Source organism: Ovis canadensis, chromosome 4, assembly GCF_042477335.2.
Source record: "Ovis canadensis isolate MfBH-ARS-UI-01 breed Bighorn chromosome 4, ARS-UI_OviCan_v2, whole genome shotgun sequence".
NCBI classification, from domain to species: domain Eukaryota; kingdom Metazoa; phylum Chordata; class Mammalia; order Artiodactyla; family Bovidae; genus Ovis; species Ovis canadensis.
Window position 1 is genome coordinate 23,038,924 of NC_091248.1, and position 12,955 is coordinate 23,051,878.

Below are 12,955 nucleotides of genomic sequence, written 5' to 3' on the forward strand. Positions count from 1 at the left end.
ACTCTGTTGCCAGTGGAAGTGAGAGACTGACCCCAGGCCTGCCACCAAACCACTGAGCTCTTGTCACTTTAATTGTTTTATACCAGGAGGAAGCCAATTGTGTGGATGTGAATGTCTCATTCACCAGACATTACAGGCTTCACATTTTCAATGAGCTGAAACTCCCAAGTCCACAACGTGTAACCGCAGTGAATCGAGACAAGCGTGCCGTGATGACGTTTTCTAATTTATTGCAGTTGCTCTTTAAAAGATTTGACAGTGTTTCAGAATTCTAAACACCATAGTTTGGAAGTCTGTCTGAGGTTGTGTGCTAATCAAAAACAGTAAATCATGTTTGACTTATAAAGGACAGCACAGTAGTAAAACTAAGAATTAGTACCTATTTCCCCTCTTTTTTGAATGTATAGACAAATACAGACACTCAAGTGAATAGACAATTTATCAAGGGCCTACGGCATCTTTCTGGTACCTGAAAATGTCCAAATTATCCCCATGGGCTACGTTTCAAAAATGCAGTGCTTGTGAAGAGACTTCGTTTCTGTGTTACCCAGAGTCCAGGCTTCTCTGGATGTTTCTCATGGGCAGAATGAGACCTTTCCATGCCAAGTACTACAAATACCAGAGCTTTGTGAGCCTACTGCATTATCTGATTTGATGTCGTCCTGAAAAAGGCAGCTGTTTACCCATCAGTTTCACAGAGGCAGCTCACGTGTGGGTAGCACGCAACTGCCCTTGGGTTGCAGACGGGCGTGGCGACTCCCCTGGTAAAAAGCCTCCAAGACCTCCTCCCTGCATAAAAAATAAAGCCCACAGTGCTCAGCAGGACATGTTAGACCCTCCTTCCCACCCTCACCTACCCTGCCCACTTCCCCACATCTATTTCTTGACATCCAAATACATGCCTGCCCCATAGGCCGCTCGTTGCATCCCGGAGCGCGCTAGGCTGTTGGAGACTGCCTTCCTTCCTCCTTTCCTCCTTTCCACACGTTAACCTTTTTTGCAATTTTTTGAGACTAATTTTATGTATTTGCTTTTGGCTGTGCTGGGTCTTCATTGCTGTGCGAGTTTTTCTCTAGCTGTGGTAAGCAGGGACCACTCTCCTTTACATATTTATTTATTCTAATTGGAGGATAATTGCTTTAGGATATTAGGATGGTTTTGCCGTACATCAGCATGAATCGATCACAGACATACATGCGTCCCCTCCATCCTGAACTCTCCCGCCTCCCTCCCCAGCCCGTCCCTTCAGGCTGGCACAGAGCACCCTCTTCGGGTGCCCTGCGTCATACGTCAAACTCCCACTGGCTGTTTTACGCATGGTAATGTGCATGTCTCACTGCTCTTCTCTCAAATCATCCCACCCTCTCCTTTTCCACGGAGTCCAAGAGTTGGTTCTTTACGTCTGTGTCTCCTTTGCCGCCCTGCATGCAGGCTCGTCAGTACCATCTTCCTAGATTCTCTTGTTGCCGGCCACTGGCTCTAGGGCGTGTGAACTTCTGTGGCTGCAGTTCCCCGGGCTCTAGAGCCCAGCTCAGTGGCTGTGGTCCACGGGCCTAGTTGCATCGCGGCACGTGAAATCTTTCCGGATCAGGGATCAAACCCCTATCTCCTGCGTTGGCAGGTGGATTCTTTATCACTGAGCCACTAGGGAGGCCCTAAACTTTTATGCATCTCTCAAAGCCCACGTCTTCCTCACTGCCTCGGTCCCTCTGGGATAACACTGTCACTTTCCGCTGACTGAGAGGGCGTTGTTGCCCTGGCAATGGTCTAGGGCAGCAGGGAGGTGCTGGTAATGTTTAACAGCCGTCTCCCCAGAAAGAGCAGAAGAGCCCTGATTGGTCAGTTGTCCGTATCCCATGGTGTAAATACACCTCCTTCCACTGCCAGTTTCAAGGGTGGCTGTGTTTAACAACAGCTTGCAAAATTCCTGAAAATGTTAACGTCAGGCTCTCTCACAAACCAGTTCATGCCAGCTTCAGAACAGCCCTGGGACCTCACGTTAATAGTCTTTGTCACAGTCTCTTTCCCCACGAAACACTGGACTACCTTAAAAATAGATGCTCAGTAAGTGTTTCCTGAATTGAAGTAGGCAAGCCAGCCGATGGTTTGGTTCAGCCACTGGTCAGTGAGTGTGGTGTCATTTGCCACAAAGATTCAGGGAATGTTTGCACTTCTTGTTACTTGAGAGCTAGCCGTCTCCTCCACACAGCACCACATTGGTATATGTGAATTTAAACAGACGGATTTATTGGAAGTGCAGCTGAGAACTGCGGTGAGGAGCAAGTTAATGGTCTTGAATTCAGCAACCTCATTAGCACACAATGTGATCTGCTGTGGCGTCAATAAAACACAGAGGAAAGCCTGAAATAAGGACTCAGAGAGATATATGACAAATCCTTTGAGGGGCTGAGCGGAGAGAAGGCTGTGGGTTCAGTTCCCACCTTCTTTTCAACAGATCCTTTGCCATTCTTGATGTGGAGCCTTTGTCTCACTCTTGTGACTCACAATTTGGGATTGGAACATCAGCATATTTTAGTTCCTGCAGTAAAGTGCAAAGCAGGCTGGCTCTGTTTTTATAATCAACTTGGAAATAACAACATATCAATCCTGTTGTTCCTATCAGGGTGACCAACTCCCTCTGGTTTACCCCAGATTTGAAATTAGAAGTCCCAAATCCTGAAAACCCCCTCAGTCCTGACAAGAGTGGGACATTGGCCATCCCAGTTTCTATAAAGGCTGTGCTTCCTATAGTGAATGCTCTGGGTCCTTAGACTAAGAATATTCCTCCTGCGGCTGGTATGTCAGGAGACACTGAACCAGTGACTAAAAGGATCAGAACTTTTTTGAAAGCCCAGTTTATAAAATCTGTTCTCCTCCTAGGGTTATGGTACTGTTTTTCAGGCACATTCTTTAAGTGAGAAGACACACGGAAATGCTACATGTGCACAAAAAGTTGCTATTTATTTCTCAAAATGACATACGTGTCCCAAATCTATTACATATTCTCAGAACTTGTCTTAGGTAGGAGAGAAATACAGCAGCTTGCTATGATGGGATAACCAGTCTCAAAATCCTTTAAAATAGCATATTATGATTTGGGGGGGCATACATATCAGATGATACTTCCCAGGTGGCTCAGTGGTAAAGAATCCACCTGCCAATGCAGGAGACACAGGAGATAGTTTTGATCCCTAGGTTGGGAAGCTTCCCCTGGAGGAGGAAATAGCAACCCACTCCAGTATTCTCGCTTGGAAAATCCCATGGACAGAGGAGCCTGGTGGGCTACAGTCCGTGGAATCACAAAGAGTGGACACAACTGAGTGAGCAGACGCACACATATATATCAGATGACTTTGCACGTGGAGATTGGGAACTTCCATCAGTCGGCCCTCAGTGGTTTGTTGTTCGGCAGCACTGTTCATATGGTGAACACGGGAAAGAGTTGGTGGGGAGCTCAGCTGGGTGTCCAGTGTCCGAGTCCTTCACATGACCTTGTTGGACCGTCCGTCCTCGCTGTCAGCAGACATTTCCTGGTGGAAATGATGTGTTGTGGTCACGTCCACAGTGTGTTACCTTGTGACAGTATCAGATTGTGCCCCACAAGAATAGATGTTTCTCTTATGATATGACATATGTGTTCCTAACTGTGTTTAGCAGACTGCCACAGTAAAAATTGTGCAGCTTATGGGAAGAAAGACAGTAAGGTACAAAATACTCAGAATGTATTCAGCATAGTGCTTTAGTATGTTTGAGCTGCTGTAACAGGATGCCATAGACACGGTGATTTCTAAACAATAGAAATTTCTTTCTCACAGTCTTTGAGGCTTGGAAGTCCAAAGTCTAGGCACCCGCAGATCTAGTGTCTAGTGAGGACCCTCCTCCCTCTCCTTGCTGAGTCCTCAGCTTGTCAGAAGGGACGACAGAGCTCTCTGGGATCTCTCAGTTGTTTAGTTGCTAAATCGCTAAGTCATGTACAACTCTTTGCGACCCCATGGATTGTCGCCCATAGCCCATAGTATTTCCTGGAGCAGGTTGCCATTTCCTCCTCCAGGGAATCTTCTGAGCCAGGGATCAACCCCACATCTCTTGCATCTCCTGCTTTGGCAGGCAAATTCTTTACCTCTGAGCCACCAGGGAAGCCCAGAATCTCTGTATAAGGGCACTAATCCCATTCACATGGACTCCATGTGAAATACCATCACACTGGGGCTTAGGTTTCAACCTGTGAATTTGAGGGGGGATACAGATATTCAGTCTATAGCAGATAGCACTCACAAGAGCTATGAAAAAAACTACTCAAAATACTAGCATAGTTTACAGGTGAAAGAGGTTTGGTGGAAGGATTGAGGCTTCCAAATTTGGATCAAAAGGGCAAAATGTGCAGAGACCCAGGAGAACTATACGATAAACAACACCAAGGGTGGCCAAAGCAACCGAGAGGAAAGCAGACCGCATGTACAGTACTGTAGACCCTTTCAGCTTGCACGCAACTGTGTTTACGTCTCTTGCACAACGGCTGCTGTGACTTAGTGGCTCAAAACTGTAAGACTGGCAGGAACTCACTCGCATGAACCAACACGACTTCTGGTTTATGCTGACACTGTTCTCTATTTACCAATCAAATGAGATCCAGAAATACACTTTAGCTTTGCAGATTTCTGCTGAATAAGATGATTCATGAGACAGATTCAAATTGTAGGTGATCATATATATTGAATTCAAGAAAACACCTTAGCATGAAATTTTCTTGTGCTTCAACACTTTGGACAGTAATAACTAGACAGCTTTTAATTTGAAAGAAAAAAAAATCCACCCAAAATGAAGTCACATCTCCTTTCAGATCTTTTAATTAAAGTCAGACATGAACCCTTGTGTTTCTCTGACTGCTAAATACTTAGAAGTGGTTTTATGAGATTTGTGTGTGTGTGTTTTAAGTTGTAAAAAATGCACACACTGCTGGGTTACATGACTTTGGTTTATTTAAATATAGTTTAGTAGGACTGTAATATATAAGGAAGGTGAAGGGGTCAGAATTCTGTTTAATTAACTTATACCCACTTGGAACCAGTCAATTATAAAGGTATGCTGAACCAATAAAGCTTCACATATGAAATCCTTGAAAAGAATAAGCCCCAGTGGGACTTGTCTGGTGGTCCAGTGTTTGAGACCTCCCCTTCCAATGCAGGGGGTACAGGTTCAATCCCTGGTCAGGGAACTAATATCCCACATGCCTTGTGTCCCAAAAACCAAAACATAAGACAGAAGCAATATTTTAACAAAGTTAAATTTTACAATTATAATATTTGTAATGAATCATTATAAAATTAATATTGTAACAAAATTAAATTAAACAAATTGCAATATTCTAAGCAGAATTAAAGATAAAGACTTTAAAAAAATCATTCACACCAAAAAAAAAATCTTAAAAAAAGAATAAACCACTTAGTGAAGGCTTTCTTTTCTTATTCTTAACTTTGTCATTAAAAGTATTTCTATGAGCTATTTCCAACCTTAGATTACATGTATATATGCATATGTGTGTATATGAATATATATATGACTTTTATATATTTATGATTGTATGTGATTGAGTATATATATATATATATATATATATATATATATATATATGAACCTTTAAAAGATTAAAATATGCCTTGGTGACTCTTGAAGACCTCAGCACTTCCCCTGCACACGTTTTGCCTTTACTGAGATAGGACGTACTCCCAGGATTGCTGTCCTTTAATCCACATGTGTCAAAAATACGAGTAGTGTTTCACATTTACATAAATCTGATTTAATAAGCAGTCACACCATTAAACTGGAGATTCTTTTCAATCTCGGCTAATTACATATCATATAATGCCTGGTCTTTAATGAGGATTTCAATAAATGTTTGTTGATAATGATGATTATTAAAATGATATGTTAAGTCAGTCTCCCTGTACAAGAGATGCTTTGTTTTGAAATGTTAGACTTAAAGCTTTGCCTAAAAATTTTTAATTAAAATCACCACTTTGGCAAGAAGCTTAAAATGTGCAAAGTTGCTGCAATTAGTGCATTGTGCATCCATATGGATGCTACCAAACAGCTTTCAACTTAAAGGATTTGGGCTATTTTGAGTGATGGACCTTCTGTTAAGCTTAAAACAAAGCCCAGCTATCTCTACATTCGTTTTAATTAATATTCTCTTGTTAGTCTCAAAGACGCGTTCTCTTCTGGGGAGTACTGCAGGGATGGTCACAAATCAGAAACAAGTTACAGAATATGGGTCTGACTCATTTTCTGCTCCCTTCTGTCTCATAGCATTTCTTTCCTCCCCCCACTTGCCCCCGCCCCAAGCAGCTTCAGTGCAATGTCAGAGTCACTGGAAATCACTGATATCAGATAGTCTCAAAGAAAACCTATATTTCGAGCCAAGTCACAGCATAATTAAACTCACCAAAAAAAAAAAAAAAAAAGAACAAATTAAGCTGTCCCTAGATCTTTGGAATTCTGTGTGAAGTTTAAAATATGTCATTTTGAGTCCAACATTCCTATAAAATCTACAGGGTGAAATTTTTGAGTATGTATGTTGCATAAATACAGCTGAGCCCATGTGTCATGTATGTGTATATTTGTATATATACATGATATTTTTACTTCACAGAGGTTCATAGTTGCCTTGGCGCTTGGGGTTTAGCAACCTTATTTGTGTGGACCTAATTTTCTACAGTGGCAAACTCTGCTGGAGGATTAATTAGGTACCAAAGATTAATTTGATTGTTTCAGTTTAGTATTTTAAGCAAAATCAGATACAAAATGGCACAGCCTGGTGGGTTTTTGGTTTGTTTTTCTTTTTTCCCTGGGTATTTTTCTTGTGAATCTTATTAATATGGCACTTGGGGAAGAAAAGCTTTCTGGTCCTTTTTTTTTTTTTTTCATTAAGTCAGAAAAAATTCTGTATGTGCTTGTTGAGGCCCTGATTTTTTAACTATTTTCAAACATCTCCCCTACAATGATTCTCCATATGCCTTCAGAAAGATAATCACTCCAATGACCTCTGGAGCCCTCTGACTACTGGAAGGCCCAGTTTAGTCCAACTGTAAATGCTGGTTTCAAAAGTAGACAGCTAAACTGATCCCCCCAAATGTTCATCAAATTCTTAAGAATAAGATAAATGTGAAAATTATAAGGGGGCTTCCCTGGTGGCTCAGCAGTTAAAGAATTCACCTGCAGGGCAGGAGACACAGGAGACATGGGTTCGATCCCTGGGTCAGGAAAATCCCCTGGAGGAAGAAATGGCAACCCACTCCAGTATTCTTGCCTAGAGAATCCCATGGACAGAGGAGCCTGGCGGGCTACAGTCCACGGGGTGGTCACAAAGAGTTGGACACTACTGAAGTGACTTTGCACAAAACAGAATTGTAATCTACTGAAATACATGGGTAAAATAATTCATCCAATATATGAGTGAAAAGGCATAAAGTCATTAAGTCCACGCAGTCCATGGGGTCTCAAAGAGCTGGACATGACTGAGCGACTTCACTTTCACTTCCATGCATTGGAGAAGGAAATGGAAACCCACTCCAGTGGTCTTGCCTGGAGAATCCCAGGGACTGGGGAGCCTGGTGGGCTGCCGTCTCTGGGTGCATACGGAGTGGGACACGACTGAAGCGGCTTAGCAGCAGCAGTAGCAGCAACAGTAGCAGCAGCAGTAGCAGCAACAGTAGCAGCAGCAGAACACACCATAGCAGGTTCTGTTTCTTTTTTTTTTTTTTTTTTTATTCCAGCATTATGGAAATTCATTCCCTCTAGCCACTAGATTTGGGACAGAGATACTCTGTTTTTCCCATATTGCCTGAACTTTTCATTTTTATTTCCTTTTTGTAAGCATGTGATTAATTATACACCTATCTTTAAATTCCTCCTTACATGCTCGTCTTTGGGGTACTACATTTGAAGTGAAGGAAATAATGGAATTAGTTCTGTTCTAGATTAGAAATAGATAAAAGATAAAGATGGTCGAATGGTGCACACCGGTTTTCTTGAAGGGAGACTAACTATTTTATAATTCTGTACTGTCCTTGCTACCACAAGGCAGTTTCCTATCAAATTTCTTCCCTTTCTGTTAGGCATCTTTACAAAGAATTCCCTCAAATAGAAATGAGTGGATTACCCTGCAGCTTCACATACATCCTGGTGAATATCCCCTTCACAATTTAGGGGATGAAAGGAAAACCTACAGTTGTTTTAATTTGGAGGAAAAATAATCACTTCTCTCCAGTGAGGCTTAGAGAGAGAGATGGGGGGGAGGGGGGGAAAGGGCAGAGCTTTCCTGTAGAAAAAAGGAATACTTTGTGGAGGGGCAGTGCAGCAGGGTTAAAAAAAAAAAATAGAAAATAAAACAAACACAGAACCTTCGAGCGGGTAAAGAGGCCAGTGAAAGACCATCTGATGCAGGCACCCTGAGCTGGGCTCCTTGGGCTCTGTTGTCCCGCCAGCATGTAAACTGCACGCGCGCACGTGTGTGTGTCTGTGTGTGTGTGTGTGTATGTGTACACATAGAGATTTAACAGGGAGCACGGAGGGAATTAGAAGGAGCCTGGCCCGTTTTTAATTTGGGTCTGTTTGCTTGCATTGAGCACTTAAGGGTTTCTACATTCAGTTTGCTCAAAAGAGTGATGAAGCGCTCCTTGCTTATGCCTCAAATCAGAAATGCATGAAGTGCGGCTGCAGAGATAATACATTTTCCCCAAAGGCTTTGGCTGAGCAAATTAGGTGTCAATGGGGTGCCTGCGCAGGCAGTACTCTCTCTAATTAGTCTCTTGAGCCTAGTTGGTGGCGGGTATGAGATGATCTAATCAATTGGTCTGTGTCTGATGGTTCGTGTAAAAACCCTACCAGGCAGACTCTCTCCCACAGGTCACCCACCTGCACAGCGGGGCTGCTCATTTTCATTTTTCATCTCTTCCATCACACGACGCTGACAGTTGGTTTTAAGAAAATTGAATCCAAAAAATATCTAGTTCATAGGGCACGTGGGTCAGAGCGAAGTTGCATTATGGGTACCAGCGATCCAATTAATTAATATTTATAGCCGAGAAGTTCTATGTAGATATTTCTGAATAAGGATTTTATCAATAAAATGCAATTTCCGCTTTAAAACATTCGTTTCTAGAGAAAGAACGTTGTGAAAACAGAAAGCAGGATACCAATGGCATCTGTTAATCTTATGGTTTCTAGACCTCGGAGTTGATGTGCACGTAGTCGAGCCTATAATTGATGTTCAGTTTCATTTTTATTGTGTGTGCAGTGCATTTTAATAATCTCTGGCATAAATGTAAGGGCAGGATTTTGCTATTGTACCTTGCTTCCCTATGAATGTGGTGTGCCTTCTCTCCTTCACCTCTCTTTATCCCCACCTGTCAAATGCATGATTACATTTAGACTTTAGGGAATTTTTCTACATCATATGCAGTCTTTGAAATCTGAAATGGATGCTGATGCTGCCCAAGGATGTAGAATGGCCATCCTGAGCTGCCGGTGACCAGAGTCAGGCAGCGAAGCAGACACAATTTGGGCTCAGCTTCTCACAGAGATGGAAAAGAGTCTAGCTCTCACGGGCACCTCCCTTCTTTTCATGTTATTGGCTCCTTCCATTGAATGTCTGAGCCTCAACCTAAGTAATAGACTCTTCATCATCACTGTTTTCACCACTTACTATCCAATTACGATTATTATGTTTATCCTTCATTCTCCAACTCTGCTTATGCCCTGGGTTAGGTCCATAGGGTTCTCCTAGAGGTTACGGGCAAAGAATCAGGGCAAAGGCAAGGATACGCACAATGTGTGTCTCAAATCAGCCCAATAGGACAGTTACATGCTGTGGACAGTTTATGGTTACATGAAATCAAATATGTGTGCATACTAGGTCGCTTCAGTCATGTCCGACTCTTTAGAAACCCCATGGATTGTAGTCTGCCAGGCTCCTCTATCCATGGGATTTCCCAGGCAAGAACACTGGAGTGGGTTACCATGCCCTCCTCTGGGGGATTTTCCTGACCCAGGGATTGAACTCACATCTCTTACACCTCCTGCATTGGCAGGTGGGTTCTTTACCACTCCAGCCACCTGGGAAGCCCGAAGTCCTGAAAATACTGAAAATCAAATCATTTCTTTCTTTCAAATAGAATGTCATGGAGTTAAAAAAAGAAATGTTCAGCCTATAGGCAGGTGTTAATTGGACCCAGGCTTCTCAGCCTGTGGGGTATCTGGAGATGGCCTGCTCTGGTCCCAGCCCTTCGGTCTTTCAGCAACAGCAGAGGCGTAGCAGCTGCCCACCGTCACCATGCCAGGGTGACTAACATCTGAGAACATATTCCACTCCCAGGGTCTCCAAGTCTGCCTTTCTCCTTCCTGTTCAAACCGCAGCTGTTGGCTGAGGACCTGCGCTGGATCTGGGCTATGCTCTAGGGAGAGGATGGCCAACAAAACCAAGCCTACTCAGGAGCACAGCGACGCCACCTGCTACCCTAGGCGCTCCCCCACAGTCAGTGCCCCCATACCTCAGGAGCACTGCATGAAGTCTCTAGCTCAGAAGGTCAGCTTGGGGGCCTGACCTTGGGGTCTGCCTTCTGCCAGTAAAAGTGCTGGAGTGAGGAGAGCCAGGCAATGACTGCTTCACCTCGGGCTTCCCAGGCGGCTGGAGTGGTAAAGAACCCACCTGCCACCTGGGTCTTGGCAAGCAGATGTCAGGACAAACCCCGACTCCTGTTTGGCCAGGGTGGGCAAGCCTCCTGGAAGAACTGGCATCTCTTAGAAGAAAACAATAGGGGTGAATCTTCATGACCTTAGATTTAACAATGGATTTTTAGATATGACATAGACCTCTCAGGTGGTAAAGAATCTGGCGGCAGTGAGGAGACCTGGGTTCAATCCCTGGGTCAGGAAGATCCCCTGGAGAAGGGAATGGCAACCCACTCTAGTATTCTTGCCTGGATAGAATTCCACGAATAGAAGAGCCTGGCAGGCTACAGTCCCTGTGATCACAAAGAGTTTGACACAACTGAGCCACTAACACACTAAAAAACCACGAGCAACAAAAGAAAAAAAATGGGTAAGATGGACATCATTAAAATGTTTGTACCTCAAAGGGCACTATCAATACAATGAAAAGGCATCCCACAGAATGGGAGTATATATTTGCAAATCAAGAGATTACTATCCAAAATATATATATTTTAAAAAACTCCTATAACTCAACAACAAACAACCCAGTTTAAAAATGGGTGAAGGACTTGAATATTTCATTCAAAGAAGAAATATATATTTCTTCAGATGAAATATTCAGATGGTCAACAAGCACATGAAAAGGTGTTAAACATCACCAATCATAAGGGGGATGCAAATCAAAATCACAATGAGATACCAGATACATCTACTAGTTTTTCTATAATTAAGAAAAAGCAAACACACACACACACACAAAAACCAGAAAATACCAAATGTTAGCAAGGATGTGGCGAAATTAGAACCTTTGTATATTTCTGGTGGGATTATAAAATGTTGCAGCCACTGTGGAAAATGATTTGCCAGTTCCTCAAAAAGCTAAACAGAATTACTATATGGCCCAGCAATTCCACTTCTAATTGTTACCCAAAAGAATTGAAAACAGGGAGTCAAATATTTGTACATGCATGTTCATAGCAGCACTATTCACAATAGCCAAAAGGTGAAACTAACCCAAGCATACGTCAATTCATGAATCGATAAATATAATGTCTTATATTCATATAACGGAATATTATTCGGCCATAAAAAAGAATGAGGTACTGGCACAAGCTACAACACGGGTGAGCGTTAGGAACGTTATGTTAAGTGAAAGAAACCAGACATCGCATATTGTATGATTCCATTCACATGAAATTTCCAGAATAGGTGAACATGTAGAGACAGACAGTACATTCATTGCTGCCAGAGGCTGGGGCAAGGGAAGAATGGGAGTAAAGGATATGAGAAATATAAGTAAAGAATATAAGCTACCCTTTGGGGGTGACGGAAGTGTTTTGGAATTAAATAGAGGTGCCGGTTGGGCAAGGCTGTGAAGGCACTAAGGGCCAGTTAATCATACGCTCTGCGTGCATGCTCAGTTGCTGAGTCATGTGTGACTCTCTGCAACCTCATGGACTGTAGCCCGCCAGGCTCCTCTGTCCATGGGATTCTCTAGGCAAGAATACTGGAGTGGGTTGCCATTTCCTTCTCCACAGGATCTTCCCAACTCAGGGATTGTATACTTGAAAGATGGTGAATTTTGTGTTATGTGAATTTCATGTCAACTTTTAAAACAAGGTGGAAAGTTAACCTTTTAAAAATCCTCATAGTAGGTGGGGGGAGGGGGATGAGTAGAGGGTGGAAAGGGTACTATTCTAATGGTTCTTCACTGTCAGATGGTCAAGGCTGTGCCATTCAGGATGACATGCTTGGCAGCACAGCCTCCAAGGGCAGCGGTAAGGCAACTGCACTATGAGGTCTCGACAGGGGCCATGGGGTCCTGTCTGCCCAGGATGGGGACCGTGTGGCACTGTGGAAGGGGACAGGTGACCTCCAGCTTCTCTACTGAGATAATGAGTTGGTCCTGGGCCTCCATGGAGCTGATGGATAGAATCTCTCAGCTGTGTGCCTTGCCTTGGCAGCATTTCTTTTCACCCTTCCTAGCAAGACATTCTTTTCCTGTCTTAGAAACTCAATGCTGAAGGGCCAAAAAGAAACAGAGAGAGAAGCGGAGTGAACATTCCTCCTTTCTTCTGGAATGGTTCACATTCCATTCGGAAGCAGTTACCGAATTTAAGCAGGCATCACTGGAAACCCACAGTTGTATGCAGGGTGGTGGGAAGAGCCTGGCAATTCAGGTCATGCTGGCCAATTTTCATTCTGCTGAAACTAGGTCTGATAGTCAGCACTGTGGATGCATATG

The 12,955-nt window shown here is 43.2% G+C and overlaps 1 protein-coding gene across 2 annotated transcripts in view; it reads left to right on the top strand.

Moving 5' to 3' along the window:
* Positions 1-12,955, top strand: part of CDK14 (cyclin dependent kinase 14) — a 720,213-nt gene that overhangs the window by 663,331 nt on the left and 43,927 nt on the right. The window lies entirely within an intron of this gene.